General features: G+C 44.7%; 1 pseudogene; it reads left to right on the forward strand.

The window, feature by feature from the left end:
• The first annotated feature begins 4,241 nt into the window (after nucleotides 1-4,241).
• On the forward strand, nucleotides 4,242-4,560 carry LOC109576844 (peptidyl-prolyl cis-trans isomerase A pseudogene; annotated as a pseudogene).
• Nucleotides 4,561-6,472: the final 1,912 nt, after the last annotated feature.

Genomic DNA, 6,472 nt, shown 5'->3' on the forward strand with positions numbered 1-6,472 from the left:
GGGGGCAGGAGGAGAAGGGGACGACAGAGGATGAGATGGCTGGATGGCATCACTGACTCGATGGACATGAGTCTCAGTGAACTCCGGGAGTTGGTGATGGACAGGGAGGCCTGGCGTGCTGCGATTCATGGGGTCGCAAAGAGTCGGACACAACTGAGTGACTGAACTGAACTGAACTGAAAAGCCTATACCATCTCGGGGAGCTATAGAGGAGTCTTCGAATAAGAGACAAAGAACTGACATCTTAAAAAGCCAGACAAGTACATTAGCCTAAGAGAAGGACATACCTTTGACTTGAGATACTGGAAAGAAAAGCCAAATAAGATGCCTCTTGAAAGGAAGACTGGGATCCTTTCTGCATTTTTCTGTTTGCAACCAACATATGTGTGCTAAGTCGTTTCAGTCGTGTCCAACTCTTGGTGACCCCAAGGACTATAGCCCGCCAGGCCCCTTCATCCATGGGATTTTCCAGGCAAAAATATTGGAGTGGGTTTCCATTTCCAGGGTATCTTCCTGATCAAGGGATCAAATCCATGTCTCCTCCTGTGTTGGCAGACGGGTTCTTTACTACTAGCGCCACCTGGGCAGCCCCTAAATGACATATAATTGTATCCTTTATATAGTCCTTATCATCTATAGTAAAATGGTTGCTGCTAAACTCAAGCTATCAGTTCTGACTATGTTTCAACATTTACAGTAATAGCAACTAACAATTACTGAACATTTCCTGTGGACTGAATAGCTGCTAGGCCCTTTATATACATTCAAAGCATAGAAGGTAGGTAGTACCTAAATAAAAGGTATCCTGTCTTCTTCCCATTTTACAGACATGAGTGGGTAGCTTGCTAAGGTACACGTAGTTAGTCTAGTGATAGGAACACAACACATTCTGTTCCTCTGATTCCAAAGCTAAGGCTCTTAGGAACTGTGCTCATAACCACTGGTTATGTGACCACTGGTGTGACAGTCCCTTTACTTACCAACAAGACTTCACTAAGCAACTCCTTGGAGGAAGAGACAGGAGGATGCAAAGATGAATCCTTGCGGACAAGCTTGCTATTGTCACATCTTGTGCCATTCAATGAAGGATCCAGAAAAGTCTACAACTGTTAAAAAGAGTCAGGTGTGAGGGGCTTCCAGATACACACATACAATACAGAGTGCTCAGTTAAATTTTAATTTCAGATAAATGACAGAAAAATTTTAACGTAAGCTTTCCCCCTTATAATATTTGGGCCATATTTATACTGAACAAATGTACTCTTTGTTTAGCTGAAATTCAATCTTCATTGAGCGTCCTGTATTTTGTCTGGCAACCCTGCTGTGTAATAAGTTTAATGGCAGAGATTCAAAGCAGAAACACAGGAAAGAAAGAGCTCTGAGAACAATTAAACCCAAGATATTAACATTGACAAAGAAATGGGACACTGAGATAAGTCCGAAGATCACACCTCGTTGTGCGGTTAAGAAGGGCTCACAGTGGTATTTGCCCTTGACCTTAGAGGCAATCTTAGAGCCTGTCTTTCCTGGTGGCTCAGTCCATAAAGAGTATGCCTGCAATGCAGGAGACCTGGGTTCAATCCCTGGGTTCGGAAGATCCCCTGGAGAAGGAAATGGCAACCCACTCCAGTATTCGTGCCTGGAGAATCCCATGGACAGAGGAGCCTGGTGGGCTCCAGTCCATGGGGTCAGAAGAAGTCAGACACGACTGAGTGACTAACACTTACACATTCACTTAGAGGTGAATAGGGTTTGCCTGTGTGTGAAGGAGCAGAGATAACATTTCAGGCCAAGATAATGGTATGAGCAAGGGCGGGGAGGCGGGAAAGGCCAAGTCATAGCCCCATCTAGTTCAGAACCATGGATTGAGCTGGATCAGAAGCCAGGCTTTTCTGTTTCCAGAGCCCATGCCTAGGACATTCTACCAAGTGAGAAAAGGCACAGGTCTCACAGGGCAGAAGCCAGTGACAACCATTGGCTGGGAACAGACTGTCCAGGGACTAGACTGCCAAGCTGAGTCCTATAGGCTTAATTAAGAATAACTCAGTATGAGGAGAGATGCAACCATCCAAGGACACTACGTGCCCAAGCCCTATCAAACAGACGGATGCCAGAACCTTTGGGACTGGGGGCCAGGAGAGAGGCAGGGCCACAAAGCTGGTAGTCGGCCGGAAGCTGTCTGTCCCCACCACTCCAAACTCATACGCTGTGTGGACATCCCCAGGACCTGTAACATAGTGTGACTGGGGACCCCAAGCAGGCCCATGCCATTTTATTGGCCAAAAATACTTTGGGCTCCAGATAAATATCAGTATTCCAGGTACTGCATTCATTTAGCACTTATTTTCAAAAAAAAAAAAAAAAAAAGCTGCCACAGTGGCCTCTCTGTTGTAAATCAAACAAAGACAAATGCAGTTTAACAAGCTCATCCATGATTGTGCAGCCTTTGCAAATGCTTTTCTGATGAGCAGCAGGTCAAGAAGCAAAGAAGCAACAGTTAGAACTGGACATAGAACAACAGACTGGTTCCAAATAGGGAAAGGAGTCCATCAAGGCTATATATTGTCACCCTGCTTATTTAACTTATATGCAGAGTACATCATGAGAAACACTGGGCTGGAAGAAGTACAAGCTGGAATCAAGATTGCCAGGAGAAATATCAATAACCTCAGATATGCAGATGACACCACCCTTATGGCAGAAAGTGAAGAGGAACTAAAAAGCCTCTTGATGAAAGTGAAAGTGGAGAGTGAAAAAGTTGGCTTAAAACTCAACATTCAGAAAACTAAGATCATGGCATCCAGTCCCATCACTTCATGGCAAATAGATGAGAAAACAATGGAAACGTGAGAGACTTTATTTCCTTGGGCTCCAAAATCACTGCATATGGTGACTGCAGCCATGAAATTAAAAGACGCTTGCTCCTTGGAAGAAAAGTTATGACCAACCTAGATAGCATATTAAAAAACAGACACATTACTTTGCCAACAAAGGTCCATCTAGTCAGAGCTATGGTTTTTCCAGTAGTCATGTATGGATGTGAGAGTTGGACTGTGAAGAAAGCTGAGCGCCAAAGAATTGATGCTTTTGAACTATGGTGTTGGAGAAGACTCTTGAGAGTCCCTTGGACTGCAAGGAGATCCAACCAGTCCATCCTAAAGGAAATCAGTCCTGAATATTCACTGGAAGGACTGATGTTGAAGCTGAAATTGCAATACTTTGGCCGCCTGATTCGAAGAACTGACTCAGTAGAAAAGACACTGATGCTGGGCAAGATTGAAGGTGGGAGGAGAAGGGGAAGACAGAGGATGAGATCATTGGATGGCATCACCGACTCAATGGACATGAGTTTGAATAAGCTCCGGGAGTTGGTGATGGACAGAAAAGCCTGGCGTGCTGCAGTCCATGGGCTTGCAAAGAGTCGGACACTACTGAGCAACTGAACTGAACTGAAGCTGGGTCATGGTAACAGTCATTCTAACCTTATCTTGGCTACCAAAAAAATGCATCTTTTCAGCCAATTGTTCTACCTGCAGTGGGTGGGGAAGGCCAGGAAGGGCAGGGTAGATTTTGGAGAGGGGGTGGAAGGGGCCCGGGGCAGGAAATGTGGACAATTGTGCCTTGTGTTTTGTCTACTCATTACCAATGACTCATTTGAGAGCACCTGATATTTGGGGTCTGCGTGCTTACCAGGTTTCTCATCCTAAAGAACAAACTCACTGACCACACAGACATTCACAGGCTACTCATGCCTCTGAAGCTCTCGAATCATACCCATGATCTCAATGTTGAGGAGTTTTGTGCATAAAGTGCCTGGGGATGGGGGGCGGGTAGGTGAAAGGAAAAGGGAGGGAGGGATGAGGGACAGAGGGTCCTTAAAGAAATCAGATTCTGCAGACAGGGATATTAACCTTTCCTGGCCAGAGAAAGGACAGCTTTGACCACCCGCGCGACCGAGCCATTGCTGTTTGATGGTATTTGCTTGGTGTCAGGTACAGCATAATCTTTGAATAATGGGCAAATTTTTTCTTTAATTCTGATGTTAAACTCACTTCAAATGTTTTTACCCTGAGCACTGTGCAGCTCAAAGACACCTGTTTAGCAAAACTTATGGGTACAGCCTTGTAGACAGAGCCACCCTGGAGCCTTCAGCCATGGTCAACCCCACCCTGTTCATTGAGCCCTGGGAAGAAAAGATTTGGAATAAAGGTCCCTGCTTTCATAGAATAATTCCAGGACTTATGTGCCAGGGTGGTGACTTCGCATGCCGTAATGGCACCAGTGGCAAGTCCATCTATGGTGAGAAATTTGATGAGAATTTCACTCTGAAGCATGTAGGCGCTGGCATCTTGTCCATGGCAAAGGCTGGCCCCAACACAAACGGTTCCCTGTTTTTCATCTGCACCGCCAAGACTGAATGGTTGGATGGCAAGCTCATTGTCTTTGATAGGGTGAAGGGAGGCATGAATATTGTGGAAGCCATGGAGCACTTTGGGTTCAGGAATGGCAAGACCAGCAAGAAGATCACCATTGGTGACCGTGGACAAATCTAATAAATTTGACTTGCCTTTTACTTGAAAACAAACAAACTTATGGGCACAGAAACCAGAGAGTACAGCATATCTAAGGACAGAGCCTCTGGGGACTGAATTGAGAATTTTAAGAGCCCTCCTAGGCCCAATCTTTCCCAAACAAAACATTCTTAATTTTCCTTTCCAGCATCCCTGGGAGACTCGGGTGGTTGAGGTACAGTGACCTAAAGTCCCTGAGAGCTGGGTTTTCTAAGTGTGGGAAGAAATATTACAGAGGACTTGCCAAGACACGTGGAGACATTTCTTCCATCCACTCTTGAGCCATTCATCAGTCTGATTAACCCCTTTCCTTTCTGGGTCTTTAGCCTCCAGCCTCATGACTCATCCATCAACCCCTACTCTCTCCTCTACAGACACCACCACCTCCTTAAGTTATGAAACAGTGGGTAAATAAGGAAAATGACTAATATATCAGAGCACCATAAGGACATCTATACTATTCAAACTGATTAGAAGGTGATGGCCTTGGGAATTCACTGAAAGAAGGGGTAGAACACTTGCCTGCCCCTCGTGCTCTATGGCAGGAGATGGCAGATGCTGAATTAGGAAGAGTGTTCTCATTCATACTCCTCTTCCAATTCATCATGTGACCTTGGGGGAGTCACTTCCGGTGGGCCTCCATTTCTTCATCTAGGCTGATGTACAAGGCACCTCACTCTGTGAAGTTATAATATCACCCGAGAGAGCCAGATGTAGCATTACTCAGCCTGAATGCATCACCGTGGTTCCATCACTTATTAGGTAGATGAGTCTGGGTAAAATACTTAGCTTCTCCGGGTCTCAGTGTTCTTATAACTAAAATAAGGACGCTAATAATGTCACCATCCGTAGATGTATCGTAATGATTAAATGACCTAATATGAATTATACCTTTAGCACAGTGCCTGTCACATAATTAGCCCTTAATAAATATTAGTTATTGTTGTGGCAGGTTAGTGATTCTCAAAGTGTGGTCCCTGGACCAGCAACATCAGCCTCACGTGGGAACTTGTTAGAAATGCCAATGCTCAAGGCTTCCCTGGTGGTCTTCTGGCTAAGAATCCACCTGCCGATGCAGGGCCCATGGGTGGATCCCTCATCCAGGAAGATCCCCCATACCGAGGAGCGACTAAGCCCATGTGCCACAAAGCCTGAAGCCCATGTGCCTACAGCCCATGCTCTGCAACAAGAGAAGCCTCCACAGTGAGAAGCCCTCGCACCGCAAGTGGAGAGTAGCCCCCTCTCACCACAACCAGAGGAAGCCCGAGCACAGCCAGGAAGATCCAGCACAGTCAAAACACAAATAATACATAAATACATCTTTTTAAAAAAGAAATGACAAGGCTCAAGCCCATCCCAGACTTTGTGTACCAAGAACTCTGCGGGTCTGGAACACAGCGATCTGTGCTTTAACAAACTCTCCAGAGGATTCTGATGCCATACGTTAATGTTTGAAGAACCATGGGTATAGACAGTTCCAAGATCTCTTCCAGTTCTAGAATTCCATTATTTCCTTCAAGTGTATAAACATTTATCCAAGGCCCAAGGAAATTATCATTATTCACCCACGTTGTTCCACAAACATTTGTTAAATCTCTCTTTCAACTGGGGCCTGGGGATGAAACAAAAATGAGACATAGCCTAAACCCTAAAGTCATTTATAGTTAATCTCATGACACTTGATTTATAACTTTATACTTTACAGATTTATTTGTGAATTTCCCTTCATTTGTTCATGGATACCTGAGTTTCACTATATGAAGATATATAGTGTCATTTTTTCATTGACAATCTTTCATCAATATCCTCAATTTACAAATGAGGCAGAGAAGTTGTAATTATCTAAAAATTGTGTGGTCAGAAATGTGTAGAATAAACAAGGGACTGTGGCACAGAACAAA

The sequence above is a fragment of the Bos indicus genome, chromosome 23 (assembly GCF_029378745.1).
Source record: "Bos indicus isolate NIAB-ARS_2022 breed Sahiwal x Tharparkar chromosome 23, NIAB-ARS_B.indTharparkar_mat_pri_1.0, whole genome shotgun sequence".
NCBI classification, from domain to species: Eukaryota; Metazoa; Chordata; class Mammalia; order Artiodactyla; family Bovidae; genus Bos; species Bos indicus.